Source organism: Octopus sinensis, linkage group LG14, assembly GCF_006345805.1.
Source record: "Octopus sinensis linkage group LG14, ASM634580v1, whole genome shotgun sequence".
NCBI lineage: Eukaryota > Metazoa > Mollusca > Cephalopoda > Octopoda > Octopodidae > Octopus > Octopus sinensis.
The window spans coordinates 8,954,659-8,978,780 of NC_043010.1; the positions used below are offsets into that span (position 1 = coordinate 8,954,659).

Below are 24,122 nucleotides of genomic sequence, written 5' to 3' on the forward strand. Positions count from 1 at the left end.
TCAACGGACGTGAGCCAATGGACCAATCTTTATGAGATATATTATTATTCATCTGTCTATCTATCTATGTATCTATCAATCTGTCTAAAATCTCTCTATCTATCTACCTATCAAAGCAATGTTTTTGAAACAACTAAATGAGATATTATTAGCAATTTATATTCTATGGTTGGCATGGATCTCATATAGTAATATATGCACCAAGTAATATAATAAAATGTGTGTGATGCAACATAGAAGTTTATTGACTAGATTTTATCTCTGTTTAAGGTAAGTCTCTGAGCATATTTTCATAGCAATGACAATATGAATGTTGAAATTATGTACCAAAGCAGCCATTATATCTTCTGTTTGTACAAACGCAGAACAGAACGATATATAAACATATGCAAACCTATCCAAATCTGATAGATAAATACATTCCCTTCCTCTCATTCCTTATTTCTCAGAGCAAAATCAAAAATCCTGATGGATCCATTTATGTACATACCATGCAATATAATAAGTTTAGTCTTTACAATTACTGACATGTAATGATTGTATGGAATATAAGAAATCATAGATTGCAGTTTGAATGGTTCTTTGCAGTTATAAATATTCTCATAAAGGGGTGTTTCTCTGATAACGATACGAAAGAATCACAAGGTGGTAAAATACCTTCCTTCAGATATGTTAATGGTAGAGCGAGCTATGTAAAAGCTGTGAATATAAAAGTATTCAGAAGAAGAAGAGAAAAAAATCAAAGAAAACAATGATCGTGATGGCACCTCATCAAAGTAATTCCACATTTTGTTTTATTACACAGAACGCAGACACATAACACAAACACGCGCACATATAAAATGCATGCACAAGCACACGTTCTCCTTGAAATGTGCATATGTGCTTCTTCTGTTTGTTTGCATGAACATGTGCATGTATGTATGTATGTATGTATGTATGTGTAGAAGAGACTGGTTGGTTTATTGGTTCATTGGTTTGATGTTATACTGAATATGTATGTATCAACGTGTGAATGTATGGGTGTGTGATGGGAGTGTGGCATGCTAGCATTTGAAAGAAGAAACATCAGAAGATTTTAATATTTCATTCTTTATCAAATGTAAAGAGCGTTGCACTCAGTGTCTTCTGCATGAACACACACACACACACACACACACGCACACACACACACACACACACACACACACACACACAAACACACTCGCATGCACACACACGCATGCACACATACACAAACACACACACACACACACACAAACACACACGCATGCACACACACATACAAACACTCATATACACATACACACATTTATAAATTGTGTGCATTTATAAACATACACGTAAATAAATAAACATACATCTATGACTGTATGAGTATATACCATTTATCTTTGACTTGTTTCAGTCATTAGACTGTGTCCATGCTGGGGCACCACCTTGAATATATGTATGATGTGTGTGTATATGTATATATATATGTATATATATATGTATGTATATATATATATGTATGTATATATATATATATATGTATGTATATATATATGCATGTATATATATATATATATATATATATATATATATAATATATATATATATATATATATATATATATACATACATATATATATATATATAAACATACATATATATGTGTGTGAGTGTGTGTGTGTATATATATATATATATACACATACATACACACACATTTATATATACGTCACTGAGAGGGCACCCAAAAGAAATTGAAATTTTGCAATATCGTTTTATTCACAGTTTCCCATGTTTACACTTATATCACCCTCATTAGAAGCAAGGCATCGGTCCAGAAGTGTTTTCCACTGTTTGAAACAGTTCTTGAACTCTTGCGAAGTGAAGCCATTTAATGACTCTGTTGTTTTATTCTTCACCTCTTCCACATCCAACAAAACGTTTTCCTTGAAGGACTTTTTGCATTTGGGGGAACAAAAAAGTCACAGGGAGCAAGATCGGGTGAATAGGGAGGGTGGGTATGCAGTGTCCTGCCATTTTAAGTCAAAAACTGCCTCACACTCAAAGTGGTGTGCACAGATGCATTGTCCTGATGAAACCACCACTCGCCACTTTGTTACAGATCAGGGCAAAAACTCATGGCATCTTGCAAATGCTTCAAGACTCCCAAGTAAAATGCCTGGTTAACAGTTTGACCAGAAGAAATAAATTATGTGTCGACAATTCCTTGCACATCGATGAAACAAATCAGTACTGTCTTGAGAATGGACTTCACTTGATGTACTTTTTTTGGGACATGATGACACGGAAAGCTCCCATAGACTCGATTGCTTCTTCGTTTCTGGGTTGTAGCTGTAGCATCACCTTTAGTCACCAGAGATGACCATTGAATAAAGGTCCAGATCAACTTCCAACTGTTCTTTTAGCTCACGACACACATTCAGTTGTGACTACCTTTGATCTTCCTTGAGCAAGTGAGGCACAAATTTTGCCGCAACTCTTTTCATGCATAATTCCTCACTCAAAATTCATTGGCAGGAGCTCCAGGACACACCAGTCATACCAACAAGTTTGTCAATTGTTTGATGACGGTCTTTCAAGATCACTTCATAATTTTTTGTGATGTTTTCATTCAATCGGGAAGTTGATGGTTGCCCTGAACAAGATTAGTTTTCAAGCAACATGTGACCAGTCCTAAAGCATGAAAATCACTCATAACCATGTGTTTTGCTCATGGCAGTGTCCTTGTAAGCTGTGTGAAGCTGACAACTGTTTTAGCTACTATTTTCCTTAGCAGAAAACAGAATTTCACAGGAGCACACTGTTCCTTCATTTCAGCCATAGCAAAAATTTCCGGACAGGGGAGAAACATTGCAAAACAAAGACCTACCACATGATAGTAAGCCCCAACATGATGACACTGGTTGGCAGACTAATGCCTGAGGGTCACATCAAGTGGCTCCTAGTGCTGGAAACCTGAACTACAATGGACTTGTTGCACAGAGAACATTTCCAATTACTTTGGGTACCTGCTGAGACCCCCTTCGGCCATGACTGACCATGAGATTGCACCTAGAAAGTTACCCTCCAAAGCACAAGTCCAGACAAGGTTGTTTATGGAAGACCAGCAGTCGCCCATGCATACCGGCCTCCCCTCTCCACGCCACCTGTGTTATCCAAGGGAAAGGCAAAGGCTGATACAGCTTGGCACCTGTGACGTCGCAACTCATTTCTACAGCTGAGTAAACTGGAGCAACTTGAAATAAAGTGTCTTGCTCAAGAACACAACAAGCAGCCTGGTCTGGGATTCAAACTCACGACTTCACGATCATAAGCTTGATGCTCTAACCACTGAACCATGCGCCTTCACTTGGGTAATACTCATATATATATATATCTCGCCTGGTCCCCGTGCCAGTGGCACGTAAAAAACACTACCTGACCATGCCCGTTGCCAGTGCCACCCCGACTGGCCTCCGTGCCGGTGGCATGTAAAAAGCACCATCCGATCGTGGCTGTTGCCAGCCCCGTCCGGCACCTGTACTGGTGGCACATAAAAAGCACCCACTACACTCACGGAGTGGTTGGCGTTACGAAGGGCATCCAGCCGTAGAAACACTGCCAGATCAGACTGGGCCTAGTGCAGCCTTCAGGCTTCTCAGACCCCAGTTGAACCGTCCAACACATGCTAGCATGGAGAACGGACGCTAAACGATGATGATGATGATGATGATATATATCCATGCATGTTTAAGGAAAATTGTTTATGTTTCAATTAAATCATAATCATTATTGCCATTTTCACTTTTCTATTAAATATGCATTATATTATTAAATATATATTATTTGAATGATTATTATATTTAAATGATTAGCTATTGTAATCATTCTAAAATAATTAACTCTGCCTTAGCGAATGTGGAGGTATTGTTTTTCAGTCGTGTTTGTTTGGTTGTTTGTCCATGGACAAGATAACTAAAGAACCAATGGATGGATTTACATGAAACTTTCAGAAATATTTGGTCTCATGACTGGCACAAACTGATCAGATTTTGGGGTCGATCTGGCACCGGACAAGGATTTTGGATTATCTTTACTGTTTTATTACTTAATTTCTGAGTGTGGTTGGGTTCATTTTTAGTATTCTCGTTTGTGAGACCAGTCGAGTTTATTTCAGATATTCTCATTTTAAAAATCATCTCCGGCTAATCATTGGTGCTGTCTTGGTGGAAGTTTGCACACTCTGAATGCTTTTGTTATATTTGTATTGTATTTCATTTGCTGGTTTTAGTTATTGAATTGAGATCATTCTTAGGGTACTGAATTCATTGGTGATTAGTTAATTTTATAAATGCTAGCACTTTATCTGGTACTCATCTTCAGGTAAAATTTGAAACAGGTATAAACAGGCAAGTTAAAACCTTGATGATGACCTATCCAATAAACAACAAATTGAATAAGGGATATTTAAAAAAAAAGAACAATGAATTTATTGTGAAATCAGAAGTATGACAAGCCCGTGGGTGAGGAGCAAAGAGGTCAAACAACTCTATTATTTAAAACAGTTGACTTTATTAGCTTATAGCCACAACTTGCTGAGGTGTGCAAGGAAACAGACAAGCTGGAGGAGAAATGTATTTTTAGAGTCAATAGAACTGGAATGATATCTATCTATCTATCTATCTATCTATCTATCTATCTATCTATCTATCTATCTATCTATCTATCTACCTACCTACCTATCTATCTATCTATCTAACTATCTGCCTATCTACACACACAGATACATATGTATGCATGTATGTGTGCATATGTATGTATATGTATAATATATATGTATGTGTATGCATACACATGCACACACACACACTTATATGCACATATATGTACACACATCATGCTGCAGTTTTAACTTATAGTACCTCTTTGTGGTCTTTTAACCTGCTAGAAATGGCAAACAGATTTCCATTAAATTATACATCGCCCATCTTATTAATATATGGGGTGGTTATAGCTGGAATGCCTTTTGTCATATGTCTGTTTATTAAGAACTGACCTGAGGCTGAATGCCAAATACACAAATATTCTTTTATGCTTCAAAATTAGACACAAAGACAACGAATTGAATTTAACTGAACTGAATTGACATTGTACTTTTGTCAAGTGAGTAGAGCAGAAGACACAGAAAATTATATACAAAATACAACAATCTCCAGCACCACAATTTTACTATTCTAACAACAGAGTCACTGACTATATACTAACATGATTAACTACACAGAAACTCAATAACATACATACCTCACAAACATATTATTTGGTAACACCAGGCTTCATTCAGATCTGTCAATATCTCTATATCTGTAGAACTACCTTCTACAGATATAATTCCCACACCACTGCAAACACATTGCTTGCTATAATGCCATTTAGGCATAACAGATATAACACTGCTGTTCTGTGACTACGAACAAAATTCTATGGTTCTCATTTTGCAATTCAAGACAAACTGTTCTAGACATTAAATGTTATTAGTTTTCATTCTTGTGCATTTAAAAATATTTCTTTTATTTTATTTTCTGATCCAGCACACTTATGATTTTAACAAATGTGTCACTTGCATTAGACTACTTCATCTGTCAGAGGTATGTCAGCAGAAATGGTGAAGAACATGTCAAAAAGTTATAAAATGTTGAATATCAGTTGGGAATTCAATAGTAATATCTTGTATCTTTTCAATTTCGGAAATAAATGTGTAAAATTAGAAAAAAAAAAAGTAAAAGAAAACAAAACAAATTAAAAAAAAGCAGAAAAGTAGAAAATAAAAAAAATGTTTTGCAATATTTAAAATAAAATCTGTCAAACACCTTCTGAAAGGAGATTTTCAATAATGCAAAGCAATTTTATCAAAAATGGAATATTAAATGGAATAATAATAATAATAATAATAATAATAATAATAATAATAATAATAATAATGATGATGATGATGATGATGATGATGATGATGATGATGATAATACTGATAATTATAATGATAATAATAATAATAATAATGATGATGATGATGATGATGATGATGATAATAATGATAATGATAATGATGGTGATGATAATAATAATAATAATAATAATAATAATAATAATAATAATAATAATAATAATGATGATGATGATAATAATGATAATGATAATGATAATAATATGATGATGATGATGATGATGATGATGATGATGATGATGATAATCATAATAATAATAATAATAATAATGATGAATAGGAAAATAAGAACAAGAACAACTACAAGAATAACAACAAAGCAAGTTAATAAGCAGTGTAAATGTGTTTAGTGATAGAAGATTTGAAAGTGTGAGCTGTTATGTACCAGCATAGGAACATTTTTGTTATTCATCTGTTAAAGCCCCACCTACCACATACCACCACCACCACCATCACCACCACCACCACCACTGACAACAATAACAACAACAAACACACAGTTATTGACAATAGCAAATTTTCAAAAATCACAAAATAAGATCAGGGTCTTGCTAAATTTTGTCAAAGTATAGGGGTTGATTTTTTTTTATTTATTTATTTATTTTTTTTTTTAATATCTCCACCAAAACAGGACAATACGACAGGAATGAATTGATCTAGGAATAGGAGGAACATAAATAGTAATAATAATGATGATGATGGTGGTGATGATGATGGTGATGATGATGATGGTGATGATGATGGTGATGGTGATGATGATGATGAATCTGTTAAAATGTCATAGTAAACATTTCAGCATTTATAAAAATGAGAAAACCTGATGGTGGTTGTGGTGTTTAATAACATTGGCAACAACTATTATAACAAAATGACGATGATGATGATGGTGGTGGTGGCGGTGGTGGTGGCGGTGGTGGTGGCAGTGGTTGTTGTGGCGGTGGTGAAGGTGGCAGAGGTGGTGGTGATTGTGGTGGTGGTGGTGGTGGTGGTGGTGGTGGTTTTGGTGGTGATGGTGGTTTTGGTGGTGGTGGTTTTGATGGTGGTGGTGGTGGTTTTGGTGGTGGTGGTTTGGTGGTGGTGGTGGTGGTGGTGGTGATGATGATGATGATGATGGTGATGATGATGATGATGATGGTGATGACAATGATCAGGAGTGAGATGAAGTGGAGCAGACATTAAGTGGAGAGGTGAAGAGAAAAATCATTGATTATAAATGTGATTAACAATAAAGAAAACAATGTTTTTTTTTTTTTGTGTGTGTGTGTGTATAATAATTACTTTCTGATAGAATATCACTATTCATTATATATTTCAGTAAAATAATATTTATTATGTATGTATTGGTAATGTATATATGATATTTGTAATATATATATACATGGATATATATATATATATATATATGCATGTGTGTGAGTGAGTGTGTGTTATCAGAAAACTGTATAAAACTCTATCAAAGTTACGTTAAAGAGTATTGCCACAAACACATTGTCTCCTAAGTCCATTCCTTCCCCTAAGGGACCTTTCTGGGGCTTTTCCTAATGAGAGATTAATGACATGGATGCAACCATGACTGTTTGGTTAAGAACTTTAATCTTTGCAATCATATCATCCCAGGTTCCTTTGTGCTGTGCACTAGTTTCGGCAAGTGTCATCTAGCATTGTCTCAGCCTGATTTGTAAGTGGAATTTGGTAGGCAGAAACCATGCACAAATTTGTCATCGTCATCACTGTTACTGTCATCATTATTTTATATATATTAAGGTAGAATCATTAGCACACCAGACAAAATACTTAGAGGTATTTCACCTGTCGCTACATTCTGAGTTCAAATTTCGCCAAGGTTGACCTTGCCTTTCATCCTTTCAGGGTCGATAAATTAAGTACTAGTTGAGTCCTGGGGTTGATGTAATCGACTTTCCTCTCCCCCAAATTTCAGGCCTTGTTTCTATAGTAGAAGGGATTATTTTATATATATTTTCCATGCTGATATGGTTTGGGCAGGCATTATTGCCCAAATCAAGTTATTTGGAATTATCGTTCACAGTGATCGGTTGAAGAACTATTTCTACATTGCATCTTGGCATGGTTTCTGCAGATGGACCACTTTACTGAGGGCACTGAGTGCATTCTATTGTGATACCAGCACTAGGGAGGTTGCTTTTCTATTTACAAGCCTAAAGAGTAATCTTTATTCTATGTTGTCACAGTTTATTTTAAGCAAATGTGATTAAGAGGGTGAATATATGAGAGTTTGAATATAAGTGTGATGGGAAAAACAAAGCAATAAGAATGAGAGAGTGTTAAGAAAGATAGTAATGAAAGAGACACAGTAGTAAGTAGCTACATTGTGGGAGGAGGCCTGAGTGTGAAGGGAGGAATAAGGTTTAGGGCAGAAAGACAGAGTTATGAAAGGAAGGAAATAAAACTGAGGGTGAGTGATGTATATCAAAAAGTATAGAGTGATCTATGTCTATAAAAGTAATGGGAAGGGAGTAATGTGAAAAAGAGAGGGAGAAAAAATCTTAACCCTTTCGTTACCAACCCAACCCTGGCTCTGTGGTAAAATATCTTGTTTTCATAAGTTTTGAATTAAAATCTTCCACCAGACCTTAGTCACAATTTATGTTCCTAACACTAGCTGAATGATGACTAAGTTATTTTACTAAATTCTTTGTTATATTTAAAATGATTGAAAGAAACACAGAGTATCTCAAAATAAATACAGTAACGAAAGGGTTAAAGGTTGATTGTATGAGTGATTGGGTGATGGATACTAACAGAGATGGGGGATTCTAAGAAAGCATGGTGGATGTCAATGTAGGATGATATGGAAGAGAGTGATAATCCTGGTTAGCAGTATAGGAAGGTGTGCATAAGGGGCATTGGATATGGATAATTCTGATGCCATTCAAGTAAAACGAGAGAATTAAACCTGGCCAAATACATATAATAATAATAATAATAATAATAATAATAATAATAATAATAATAATAATGATAATAATAATAATAATCATAATAATGAAATTATTGTATACAGTGCTCAGGTGCACCACAACTTGTCAAAAGTGCATATAAATTATATGCAGTAATGTACAAATGTCTGGAAAGTGAACAGTGTATGAGTCAGATACATGCTTGCGTGTGTATGGAGGGGAGAAAATCAGGTGTAGTGTTGGTGAATCTCAGGAAGCATGGAAGTTTTGAAGGATGCAGTGCTCCGACAACTAACAACTGATGCCCGCAGTTTGGTAATCTTCGTTACACAGTGAATGGGGGAGAGGATGTGTGAGAGATAAGAGATTAGTGAAGAGAGCAGTAGGTGGGGACTTAGTAAGAATACAATATACTGTGTTTGCCAGCCTATAAAATGCACCCCTATTTTACAAGAATAATATCAGAAAAAAAAACCATACAAATTTAATGTTTCACCATGCACCTTTTGGGAGATATTTTTAAATGTTTTTGTCAGAGAAAAATGTATAATTCTGTGCCTTTAAATACAACACCATGACAGTATACATAAGTTTATCAGAAATAAACTGTGTATGCAAGCCCTGTATTTCAACTTATATTTTGGTTAAGAGAATAGTGATTGAATTTTTGGCAAAGGTGTTTTGTGTTACTGTTATCATCCACCAAAATGGCACACCATCATTATGGTTCTGTTGTCATCCATTCTTTGCAAATAACAGATGGATGAAGATTTAACGTGTCTTTCATCTTTCAATGAGAATTTTTCATATAGATAATTAAAAAATGATTCTTAAAGGTAACACAGATATTAAATTATGCAAGGCTCATACCAGGTATGTGCTACGTATGCTAGGCAGGGAGTTGCTATGAGATGGTGTAATCTTTCCACATCACAGCTGATGTACTGTAAGCAATTGTTCATAAGTTAGTACTAACAGACAGTCATAATTTGTCTTGTTTGCAAGATTTTATTATTAGTAACAATTATTGTCCTATGAAAACTTAAGTTCATCAACAACCCTAATCTATAGCACACTGTCTCTCATCTCTGATATGACCAAATTAAATGCAGGGCAATGTCTTGATATATTTATAAATAATTTTAAAAAGTTCATTATACACTAGTAATTATGGTAACTCAAGGTTAGTTATTTAATATATTCCAATCTCTTCATGATCAACGTCTTTTTAATGACCATTTTTCGGTGCTTGCATTATGTATTAAAAGTTTTAATGAGGAAATATTAGCAGCAATGAGTTTGTAGTAAAAATGAACTTGGAGAAACCAAGCTACCCTTAGTATGTTCTCTGCTGTTTAGAGACACTGAATTAGACCTGCTCAAATTCACACAAGGAAAATCATGACCAGGCATTGGTACTCCCTGGTTGGCCACAGGTTCTTTATGTCACTCACATTTTCCTCCAGTGTTTGATTCATTCACCAGCTTACAAAGATCAAAAATCTTGCCTTTACTATATTTCCAGTAGATGATACTGTTTAATGTTAGTTGTACCCTGTATAGTTGAATTATGCTTGCAACTGTGAGCTTGCTGCCTGACATATCATAATATTCTCCCTTTGGTTCTAAACTAGTTTTTGTAGTGGAGGCGCAATGGCCCAGTGGTTAGGACAGCAGACTCGCAGTCATAGGATCGCGGTTTCGATTCCCAGACCGGGCATTGTGAGTGTTTATTGAGCGAAAACACCTAAGGCTCCACGAGGCTCCGGCAGGGGATGGTGGTGATCCCTGCTGTACTCTTTCACCACAACTTTCTCTCACTCTTACTTCCTGTTTCTGTTGTACCTGTATTTCAAAGGGCCGGCTGGCCTTGTCACTCTCTGTGTCACGCTGAATATCCCCGAGAACTACGTTAAGGGTACACGTGTCCGTGGAGTGCTCAGCCACTTACACGTTAATTTCACGAGCAGGTTGTTCCGTTGATTCGGATCAACTGGAACCCTCGTCGTCGTAACCGACGGAGTGCTTCCACACAAACTAGTTTTTAGAATAAATGGTATCTATTTACATTTATGTGGAATGGGGCTTTGAAAGTTAAATATCTTTACATTGCAGTAGTGTGTTATAAACCAACAATCATTTAGCTAACAAGTTTACAGCATTCAATCAATATGGTTCTCAGCAATTTTCAGCTGCAAAGTACAGAAGACTGAATACTAAGCAATAACTAAAAGTTTTAATTGTAAAATTCACAGAATAATGATTAAAGCTCTGCTAAATTGTGTAGAAAATGAACTAAACTATGTAATTACACATGCACACACACACACACACATACACATACACACACAAACACATACACATACACAAACACATACACACACAAACACATACACACACACACACACACACACACACACATGCAAACATATTCTCATACAGAATACACATACACACAAACACACATGCACATACAAACAACACACACACAAACACACACACATACAAGCACACATACGTGCACACGTGTGCACTGATACATAATTTGTTATTTAAAAGGAAGAAGAAGAAGAAAAACACACAAAAACTTCTGAGATTACTGTTGATTAAAATATAGTGATGTAATCTATTCAAAACCACCACCACCACCACCACCCCTCCACTCCCACCGATATATTCTCCACCGCAATTGCGGGTTTGGGTGGGAAAAATATAAAATAACAACTTTCATTGTATAGCTTTGTTTATTAAATAATTCCTTTGATGTAGCAAACTTAAAAAGATAATTATAAAATGATGGCTGCACTGCGTTCCCAAACACAAGACGTTTAGTAAAATTTATGATTCGCGAAATTAGTGTTAATTAGCTTAAATATTTTAATGGAAATTGTGGAAGGTCAATGTTATCAAAAAATGTTACCTTAAAATATATAGTCATTTATTCACTAATTTTCATTTATCTTTACTGTTTTATTATCATTATTATTATTATTATTGTTGTTGTTGTTATTATTATTATTATTATTATTATTATTATTATTGTTATCATTATTATTGTTATTATTATTATTATTATTATTATTATTATTATTATTATTATTATTATTATTATTATTATTATCATTATCATCATCATTATCATTATTATTATTATTTTGAGATTTTGGTTGAATATTCCAGCAAAAGTGCTGAACCAGACATGATTTTTTTTTCTTTGTATTTATAGAGATTCTAGTTCTCGGTTTACCGTTCTTCAAGTATGAAGTTATATCATTCATCAGAAAAGTTTAATGCAATAAAAACCGCAAAGTGAAAACTAGTAAAAAAAGATACAAGGAATAACAGTGGAGTGGGTGGATGGTGGATAATAAACATATAAAAATATTTAACATTGGGTTGATTCAGCGAAAGGTAATCAAAATGTTTACTAATGATTGGAATCATATATATACAGAGAGAGCGAAAGAGACAGAGAAAGAGAGATAACATGTGGGGAGGGGGAGTAGGAGAAGGAGGAGGGAAAGGGAGAAAGAGAGAAAGAGAGATAAAACGATGTGGTTTTGATGTGCCTGAGTATAAGGTTGGGAAGGAGTTAGGTTGTCTGCCGCAAAATAAGGTCAAAAAGGCCTTAAAACGATGTTCTCAAATTGGATCAAAAGCATTTGTAAAGTTGTCATATATGAATCATTGAGGATACCTCTATGTGGTCGTTTGACATGCCAAAAGTAGCAGGTATTAATTTTCTTGAAGTCATGGTCGTATTTAAATAAAGAAGACCACATTTGATATGGCAGTTATAGATACACAAAGCCTATAGAAAAAAATAAATATGAGGGTCATGGTAGGGAAGCTTTTGATCATAGGTGAACCTAATCATGGCTGATATGGGGATATACAACAACAGCTATTTGCATACAAATGTGCATAGGTTCATTTGCAAAATGTGTGTGTATGTGTGCTAATATATCCATTTAAATATGTATGTATATGTAAGTGTGGGCAGTACCCCAGCATGCTGCACTCTAATGAGTGAAACAAGTAAAAAATAAAAGATAAAGATAAACAAAGAGGGTTGCAACAAATTACAAAGAGTTGAAGAATTAAAGAATTAAAGAACACAAAAATTAAAGAATTAGAAAACTATAAGTGTATGTATATGTAAGTGTGTATGTGTGCTAACGTATCCATTTAATTATGTATGTATATGTAAGTGTCTAAGCAAGGCCCTAGATATACAAAATGGTATGGAATTACAAGTCTTTTCAGGGCTGATGAGTGGGGCTAAACAGTGAGAACAACATTTTCTGCTCATCTCTTGAACTGCAAATTTTCTTTGATCGAATCTTCTTCAGCACCACTAAGATATACCAATACTCATATCAAGGAATCGGTCTTCCACTTCACGACTCTCAAAAGTAAACAATGTAATCCTCATAGTTACTCTCTTACTCTTTCTCTTTTTTACTCTTTTACTTGTTTCAGTCATTTGACTGCAGCCATGCTGGAGCACCGCCTTTAGTCGAGCAAATCGACCCCGGGACTTATTCTTTGTAAGCCCAGTACTTATTCTATCGGTCTCTTTTGCCGAACCACTAAGTGACGGGGACGTAAACACACCAGCATCGGTTGTCAAGCAATGCTAGGGGGACAAACACAGACACACAAACATACATATATATATATATATATATATATATATACATATATACGACAGGCTTCTTTCAGTTTCCGTCTACCAAATCCACTCACAAGGCATTGGTCGGCCTGAGGCTATAGCAGAAGACACTTGCCCAAGATTCCACGCAGTGGGACTGAACCCAGAACCATGTGGTTGGTAAGCAAACTACTTACCACACAGCCACTCCTATGAAGGTTTGTCTCTTAAGCACAAAATATTGTTGATGGTTTTTACCAGGATTTCTGAGGTGGAGAACTACCACTTTGGTTACTCTCTTCTATCTGAAACCAGAGCCACCAGAAATACTTTCTCAGAATATGAGCCAATGTAAGAGTCTCTAAGTGGTTTATTTATGAGTTAGAAATGGCACCAAAATTTGTCTCAAGTTCACACCATCTTCCTAAAAGGTCATATGGAAATAATGCAGTTTGGAATATGCTACAATGGAAACAAAGAAGATGGAATGGTCATTGTTAAAATGCCTTTCAATTAGGAACTACCTAGGATTAAACAATGAGAACATTTCTGAGTATGATTTCCATATAGATATCAAATTGTAGCAGTGGAAGCTAAACATTAACCACTCACACAACCTCCACAATGTGGAAGGATCTCCAAGGGTTATAGGAACCCCCCACTTTGCTACTGTAAAAGGTTTTGGAGAGATGAAATGCAAAGTATATATTATCACATAATTCTTTGGATGTGATATAGAGCATTAGAATGACATCAGTATATGACTGGTATTTTGTTCATGATACCATTCCAACCGTAGGTGGTTGACAGGCAAATTTAATTTGGCAGGATTTGAACTAAAAAATAGAAAGCTAAAACTAATTATCAAAGCCCTGAGAGTGAATTTGGTAGATGGAAGCTGAAAGAAATCCGTCATATATATATGAGTGTATGTTTTAGGGTCTGTGTATGTTTTAGGGTCTGTGCTTGTCCCCCACCACTGCTTGACAACCGGTGTTGGTGTTCCTGTAACTTAGCAGTTCAGCAAAAGACACTAACTGAATAAGTACCAGGCTTTACAAAAAAATAATAAGTACAGGGGTCAACAAGTTTGACTAAAAATTCTTCAAGGCAGTGCCCCAGCATGGCCACACTCTAATGAGTGAAACAAGTAAAAAATAAAAGATAAAGATAAAGGAAGTGGGTTGCAGCAAATTTTTAAAGAGCTGAAGAATTAAAGAATTAAAGAACACAAGAATTAAAGAATTAGAAAACTATAAGATATATTTAGTCCACTGTTCAGTCTACCATTTCTGTCTCTTCAGAACACTAGTTGTAACAAAATAATGATTTCTTAATTAACTACAAAGCCTCATATCTAAAATAGATACATAAATTTAAAGAAGACTGAGTGATATTCATGCCTTTCTCAACAAAGCTATTTGTAATATAACATAATAAATGAAATGATGTGAATCTGGTGTGAAGAATTGGTTTGCCAGAAGGAAGTTTACTTACCGTCTTTCTAGTCTATTCCGCACTCAAAGAGTAATGAAATTACTCTTTGGAAATATTCTGATAGATTAGAAAGACATATACATACACACGTACGTACATACATACATACATACATACATACATACATGCATGTATGTGTGTCTGTATATATATATATGCACATATATACATCATATATATATAAATACATGTGTGTGTGTCTACATGAGTATATGTACATATATGTGTGTATATAAGTATATATAAATATATATAAAAACATATATATATATATACATATATATATATATAAATAAATAAATATATATATACATACATATGTGTGTATCTGTATAAATATATGAATTTATATATATATATATATGTGTGTGTGTGTGTGTGTGTATGTATGTACAAGCATATATGTGTGTGAGTGTGAGTCTGTATGCTCGTGTGTGTTTGTGTGTGTGTGTATATTAAACTAATGGATACAAAATTGGAATTGGGTACAGTGAGCAACATTAGGAAAACCAACTCTATAACAAAATATTTAATCATAAGCAAAACATAAGCAAAACAAACAACATATAAGCAAACAAATTTTCATAAAAGTACATAAACAGTAGAAACAAAAACCAAAAAAAAACCCCACATTACATTAAAAATAAAAGTAACATAAAAATTGGCCTCTGGCTTGCAGGTAACAAGACTTAGCTACAATAATGCATCTAAAATTGCAAAACTGGTAAATAAGTTAAAAACACAGGTAAATAAGGCAATAGCGAAATCTATAAATGTCCCCAAAAATTATTCAATTCTATCAGATATTACTGACAAAACTACACAACCAGAGTGAGTTGCTTAGAGGCAAGAATATACACTCAATATATATAACATGGTTATTTTATTAAATTATTCACGCAAAATAACTAAATTTCAAATTTCTAACCTAAATGTGTACACAATTCAGCAGTTGTGATAGATCTGAGGTGAGTAATATTGTGGCAGTTGTTTGATTTCATATATATATGTGTGTGTGTGTGTATGTGTGTGTGTGTTTGTGTGTGCATGCATGCATGTGTATATCAAATATATTTGTATTGCAACCATTTATTGATATTATTATCATCATTATTATTATTATCATTATTATTATCATTATTATTATTATTATTATTATTATTATTATTATTATTATTATTATTATTATGGCATAGAATTCCTAAATATGGGGAACGTGCATACAAACATATTCATCAATAAAGTACGTGTGAGTGAACACATATATAAGCACCTATGTGTATGTGTTTAAATATGCATATATATATATATATATATATATATATATATATATATATATATACACATGTATATATATGCATATATGTGTAAATGCATATTTGTATGTGTGTATATATATAAAAATATATATATGTATATATATATATATATATATATATAAATATGTATGTCTATGCATGTATGTGTATATATATATATATATATACATATATATATATACATATATATATATATATATTTCATTATTATATATATATATATAAAAAGAGAAAGAGAGAGAAAATGATAGGGGAGAGAGAATTGAGAAGAGAAACAGACACATATACTTCAACCTAAACTCTCGTATACTGTGTGTGTATGTCTATGTGTGTCTGTGAACAGTGTACTTTTGGGTGAAGATATGAATAGATGTATGTGCATATGAATACTTGTGTACTTGACTATTTGTACAATGATGCAGATATGGAGCATATTCGTATTAAATATAAATATTGTCATAAATATGTCTATATGTAGGTGTATTTATATATATATTTATATACATGAATATAAATAAGTGATTATTCTTGCTTATGTAGATAGGATATATCACAGATTATGCGTATGTACAGGTATTTGTCAGAGTATAGATTCATATACATATACATGCATACTTATATATATGTATGTATGTATATATATATATATGCATACACACACACACACACACACACACATATATATATAATATATATATATATATATATATATATATATATATATATATATATATATATATATATATATATATACATACACACATATATATATCCATATATATTATATATGTATTTATATACATACATGTACATATGTATATATACACAAATAAATTTGTCTTTGTATTTATATATTTCACTGTCCTTTTCTCTCTCTGTGTGTTAATACATATATATATATGTGTGTGTGTGTATATATATATGTATATATACTTGTATATATAATGTATATTATATACATTATTCATATATCTACATATACACACAAATGATTGGGTAGGCAATGTTAGAAAAGACAGAAAAAGTAATACCAAATGAGATAGAATGATATATATATAGTGATAGATAAACAAGTAGATAAACCGTAGAGAAAGACAGATTATAAGGATAGCATTTGTGTGTGGGAGCATGTGTGTTCATATGTGTGTGAGTATGTGCACAAACATATATGTATGTGTGTATGTGCATTGTCTGCGCTCAGGTTGACTTCTTTGTGTGTAATTCATAAGTTCTTATAATGGAGTGTAACAGCAGCAGAATGGAACAAACACAGCCTACCTTTTCAGGATTTTAGCTTGACATAATAATAGATTCTCACCAATTCTCTTCCATTCTTACAAATGGTCTTTGCACTTGTAGATAGTTACCATGTGAGCATAAGGCAAGGAATGGCTCATTAGCTACGACGAAATGGGATTGTCTAGAAGTATTTGAACAAATTCCACTCTAATGTTAGCATGGAAATAAAACACGAGGGAAAAATTTGATTAAATGAGAAAATGGTTGACTGGATACATTATTAAACTAATATCACCAGAGCTCGTAAGTTCGCATCTGATGGCAAATATTTTGTTGTGTCTCTGGGCAACACGCTGAGTTCTGCATGACTCATTCCTTTAACCATTGAACAGAACTTACTAGTTTCCCAAAGAAATTCATCTATTATACTTTAGCTTCTGATATAGAAGGAAATTTGTCTCTCATCTAATGCTGCAGAGACTGAGGATTAGCTCTGATTTTATGAAACTTTATCTGAGAAGAAGAAGGGAATAAATGGCTGAATTGAAAAAGTATTGACAAAACAGCTCGAGAATTGGTGGTTCAAATGCATTTTTCATTGCACATAACAATACGATGCAAAAATGGTTCGCTTTTATGCTGTGACAGCAAAGAAAGAACAGTAAGTTTCAAGACAACATGTCATTTGAAGCTCGTTCTGTTCGTGTGGTGCCCACTTGTCCAGCTTCTTTACTTTGCCAATTTGTTTCTGATGGTCCAATACAGTTGGAATCAAAACATCAAACTTTGCTGCTAACTCACACATAGTTTGAGATGTATCCACTTCCACTACAGTTTCCAGCTCTTCATTATCCACCTTGGTCTCAGGTCTACCACGGGGCTGATTTTCAAGAGTAAAGTCACCAGACTGGAACTTCTCAAACCATCGATGCACAGTGAGCCCATTTGCCACATCTTCATCAAACACCTCACTGATGTTTTGAGCTGTCTGAGGATGCATCGGTTCCACGGCGTAACTCATATTCATAAATGACACTAATTTTTTTATCTATTCATGGGTTCACAAAAAATTGATTTACAAGAGAAAACACAATGTAATCAGACACCATGAATTGCATATTCAAAAGTGATGATATAACTGCTTCAATGTTATAAAACAAAGAATTATCAGGATGACACATTAGAGTTATCGACTGTCAAACTTGCTTTATAAGAAAATTGGACATTCCATTCTTAATGAGAAATATTCTATATGAGAGATATTGGTATCCAGAAGACCCAAGGTGGAAGGTTAGAGAGTCCAGTTTGCTGGACATTGTTGTAGAGCTGAAAAAGAGGTAATTTCTACTCTTCTCCTCTGGAAGCCATCTACTCGCGGTACCAGAGGGCGCACACTCTCCTACCCTGATGTAATCTCCAGGGATACAGGCATCCAGCAACAGGACCTCCGTAATGCCATGATGGACCGTGAAGTCTGGCGTAGCATGGTAAATTCCATTGTCTCGACCACGGTCAAGACAACGATGATGATGATGGAAGGTAAGGCTATGTAAGTTCTATAGAAGGACTGCAGTTAACCTCTCAGTTCAATAATAATACGAGTGAGGAGTCTAATGTGGGTCGTGTATGAGCCTGCATATGTTAAATAAAATGAGGCAACAAAGCCAAGGCTGTGTGGAATTTTCAGGACATTTATGTATGTATGTGTGTATATGTACGCATGTGTATATAACTCCTTATATTGAACTCTACTGTTTCCCTCTATGTAACCATTTCACGTCGCCTCCAGTGAAGGGATATTCCTAATATCCCTGAAACAGCTGTAGGACTAATTTTCTTTTTATAAATGTCCTGAAAATTTCACACAGCCCCAGCTTTGTTGTCGCTTTTTATTTAACACACACATACACACATGCACATGCACACGTGCACACACACACATAAACACACACATATATATATATATGCATATATATATACTAGCAGTATCGCCTGGCGTTGCTCGGGTTTGTAAGGGAAATAACTATATAAGCATTTTTAGAGAGTTACTTCCCTTATATAAACCGAGCAAAAAATGCATTAAAAAAACGAAAAAATTATGGTAATTTTTTTTAAATCATAGACTCATTGTAGACGCGCGCTAATACCCAGAAGGGCTCGATATGAATCACGACTATAAGATACCCTCTTTTGGTTAAACTACACTGCAAAATGTGGGAGTAGTTAGGAATCTAAATCAGAGACAGACTCTCACACAACTTCAGTTTTATATATATATATATATATATATATATATATAATAGTAGTAGTCTATACTATAATGGAGAAAGCTGCTTATTAGTTAGCTATGTAACAATTACTAAAAGTACTAAAAGAAAGCAATTATTAAAGGGTTGACCGTCTGGAAATATTTTTATAAATTCATGTTCTAAGAAATTTCTCAAAATTTCAATTTATCAAGTTTATTCAAATTTTTTAACTCACAAATTTCTCACAAATTTAAATATTCATTGCATTCACTGTGTATAATTCTTCACAGATTTAAATATTCATTGCATTCACTGCGGAGTATTCCATTTTCATTTGCAAAGTCTCACACTTTCTCTTTTAAGATTCCATTCACTATTTAGAAAACCAATAGTTGATTCTATTAATGTATACATAATGTAGAAACACTATTTATTGAGTGGAATTTTTTTTAAATACCTGTATAATTTTTGAATGCAGGATAGCTGTGAGGAGACTCTCAAAAGTTGGGTAATTACTACTAGAAGATGAGGATAAGAAAACAGGTACCAACAATTACTCCAAAATTGCACCTTATTTATGGTTTCCAAACATTCTATACCTATTTCTTTACTGCCCACAAGGGGCTACACACAGAGAGGACAAACAAGGACAGACAAACGGATTAAGTCGATTATATCGACATCAAGTCCGTAACTGGTACTTAATTTATCAACCCCGAAAGGATGAAAGGCAAAGTCGACCTCGGCGGAATTTGAACTCAGAACGTAATGGCAGACAAAATACGGCTACGCATTTCGCCCGGTGTGCTAACATTACTGCCAGCTCGCCGCCTTCCAAACATTCTATACCACTAAACCAATGTATACACAAACAAGTTGCATGAGCAACTTCAATAGTGATACCCGCACACACACACACCAATACACACTTGTGCACACACATAGAGACGCATACATACAAATGAAAGGCAATGAATGTGTGTGTGTGTGTGTGCTCATTGACATAACTTCGTGCTGCATCACTTTTGTGAAGTTTTGTCAGTGAACAGGACATGGTTTCAAAGCAACAAAAATATTTTGACTCAAATGGAATTTTAATGTTCTTTTCTACTCTAAGCACAAGGCCTGAAATTTTGGGGGAGGAGCTAGGTTATTAGATCGACCCCAGTACACAACTGGTACTTAATTTGTCGACCCTGAAAGGATAAAAGGCAAAGTCGATCTTGGCGGGTGAAATTTTAATGTTGAAGTGAATCTGGTGATACTTAAATACAGAGGTCCCTTAATGATACTGCTTAAATACTGGTGTAATGTACAAAACATTTGAAATGTACGCTGTGTGAACGTGTAATGAAACCATAGCCTTAACTAACTCTAAAATACTAATCCTCCCCTTCATATTGTTATGTCAATGCATCTGTATTTAGGCAGTGTCATGAAACTAACACTGCAAAACTTACAGATGGGCAGCTGAACTGAAATCTCTATGTTGCTATGAGGGGAAAGTAAAACTTGAGAAACTGCTTCTCCCTCTGTTGTTGGACTACTGTGATGTTTGTTTAACCCTTTCGTTACTGTATTTATTTTGAGATGCTCTGTGTTTCTTTCATTTACTTTAAATATAACAAAGTATTTAGGAAAATAACTTGGTTATCATTCAGCTAGTGTTAGGAACATTAACTGTGACATAGGTTTGGTGGTAGATTTCAATTCAAAACTTATGGAAACAAGACATTTATACTCAGAGCCAAAGCTGGTTTCAGCCGGGTTGGTAACGAAAGGGTTAAAAAAGATTATGACTGTGATAAAATAATGAAAGCAATATTTACTAAGCAAGTGAGCACTACTATACAAAGAAATATTTAGATGTAATATAAAAATTTTAGTATTGGGAATCACATGTGAAAATGTTATCAAGAGGCTAGCAGCAAACCACCCAGAGGGCAATCTTTCTGCTAGTAATAATAATTGATGAAGGAAATTGAAGATAGATTTGGTAGTAGTCTTTATTTAGTATGATGATTGTTTCAGTCCCTCTCCTTTATGGGTGGGATGTTGTGCATCCAATTGCACTGCATTGATCAATGTAGTCTGGGTCACATCAAGTACATGAATACATAAAGTGGTGTCCTACTAAATATATTGAGTTCTCATATATATACATATACATATACATATATATATATCTGAAACAGCTGTAAGAAGTGATTTTAATGATTTCAATAATTTATATTATGATTTTTATAATTTGTATTCTTATCTTATATGTATTGAATTATAAGATATATATGTAAGCTATTAAGGTCCTCATTTTGTTAAATGAATAAATAATTCAACATTTTAATATCCGAAAGTTGACGAACAAACTAAATTTGTTTCTCTATTTTCTTATTTGTATTATATATATATATGCATATATATAAATACTGTATGACTTACCTGTGACCTATTGATTGTGAGTAGACTATGATAGATTTGAACAGTGTAGAAACCCACACTCTGTGTGTGTATGTGTGTGTGTATGTGTGTTTGTGTGCGTGTATGTGCATGTGCTTATGTGTGAGTGTTTGTGTGTGTGGATGTATTGCTAATGTATTTCACTGAAGGATATAAACATCAACTGAAAATCAAAACACTGTTACTGCATGAGCAAATTACCTTGAGAAGTGTTTATTCTGCATAAAATTAGACATTTCTTTGTCCCTGTTACCATCAGAAATGCAATGAACCAGTGATTATCTCATTGGGAAGCTTTAACCAATGACATTCTTGTTCACAAATTGCAATAGAAAATTAATAAAAATAACATACATGCAATGAGAGAAGTTTGCTAATGTATGAAATATTGGAGCTTTTTGCATAAAGCAAATTGCTCTTCAAAGCTTTTGTATTTTCTGGCTCTGAAAAGTTAAACAGGAAATTCAGATATTCTTGACTATGAAAACATTGTTTGGTTGCTGCGAAAGGATTAACTGAAGGTTATGTTATATGTTAACACGTACAACATTAGTGGTTAATGCTATGGATGTTGTTCCATTCTTGTTGTTTTTGAGAGCAGTAGCACATTCTATAAGGTAGATCTGAAGTAGTAATGTGGGTGGTAACATTGCTGGTGTAATGAGCCCAGAAATTTTAACTAATTAAAATTACAAATGAAGTGAAAAATAAAACAGAATCCATTATTTCGGTGTTTAATTCTGGTCAAGAAACAGGGGAGACAACTTCAAAATTTAGATTAAATGAGATTAATCTAAAAAAGCCAATGTCATATGCAATGAGACTAAGGTGGTGTGCTGGAAGAAATGTTAACACACCAGGTGAAATGCTTAGCAGTATTTTATCTGTCTTTACGTTCTGAGTTCAAACTCGACGGAGGTCAAGTTTACCTTTCATCCTTTTGGGGTCGATAAATAAGTCCCAGTTGTATACTGGGGTCGATCTAATCGATTGGCCCCCTTCCCCATAAATTTCGGGCCTTGTGCCTAGAGTAGAAAAGAATTTGGAGTGAGTCTTTTTTTGCTTTTTATCAGCCTGGTGACAACTTCAAATATGTTTTGGTCTTATCATATACCTCACCAGTGAAGTATATTAACTGTTACTAGTAGATCTTACGCTAGAAGTCTCAAAAGCTTTATGAACTCAATTTTATTTTAAGAAGATTGATATCATAATAGATTACATGTGAATATCTTCTAGAATTAGTGAAAACTGTGCAACACATACATAGTAAAATAACGACTGAATAAATTCTGTATCACAGAACATATATTTAGATTGTGAAAGTAGTTTCAAAGCAATGCCAAATACATATATATATATATATATATATATACTTTCTTTTAAAATAAGTTAAAAGTTATAAACCTAGAGAGAATATACATGTCTCACAACAAAAGAATCATGACTTCAAACTAATTAAGACTCATTCAATGTCAGAACAGTCAGACACCATTACAAAAGAAGAACAACAATAAATCTAAACTTCAACTCATCCTGCCAAATCTACATTCGATATTTAATTGACATATGCTTTGCCATTTTCACGGATTATTCTATATCTCATTTAAGATGAAGTAATTGGACAGTGCAAGATGAGAGGACTTCTATATTATGGAGATACCTGCACATGATAGGAATACAGAAGATTTATATTTTCTCCCATCGATGTACCAGATTATTTGGTCGTTGTTGGGCATCGACTAAAATAATACAATTACTTCGTAGTTGGCA

At 33.9% G+C, this 24,122-nt stretch overlaps 1 protein-coding gene across 1 annotated transcript in view; it reads right to left on the bottom strand.

Annotated features, from left to right (window-relative positions):
• The window catches only part of LOC115218975 (putative protocadherin beta-18), a 226,884-nt gene extending 209,187 nt beyond the window's left edge, over positions 1-17,697 (bottom strand). The window contains exon 1 of the mRNA XM_036508581.1: positions 17,683-17,697. The gene's annotated coding sequence lies outside the window, so the exon portion shown is untranslated. The remainder of the gene's footprint in view (positions 1-17,682) is intronic.
• Between the last annotated feature and the right edge of the window lie 6,425 nt (positions 17,698-24,122).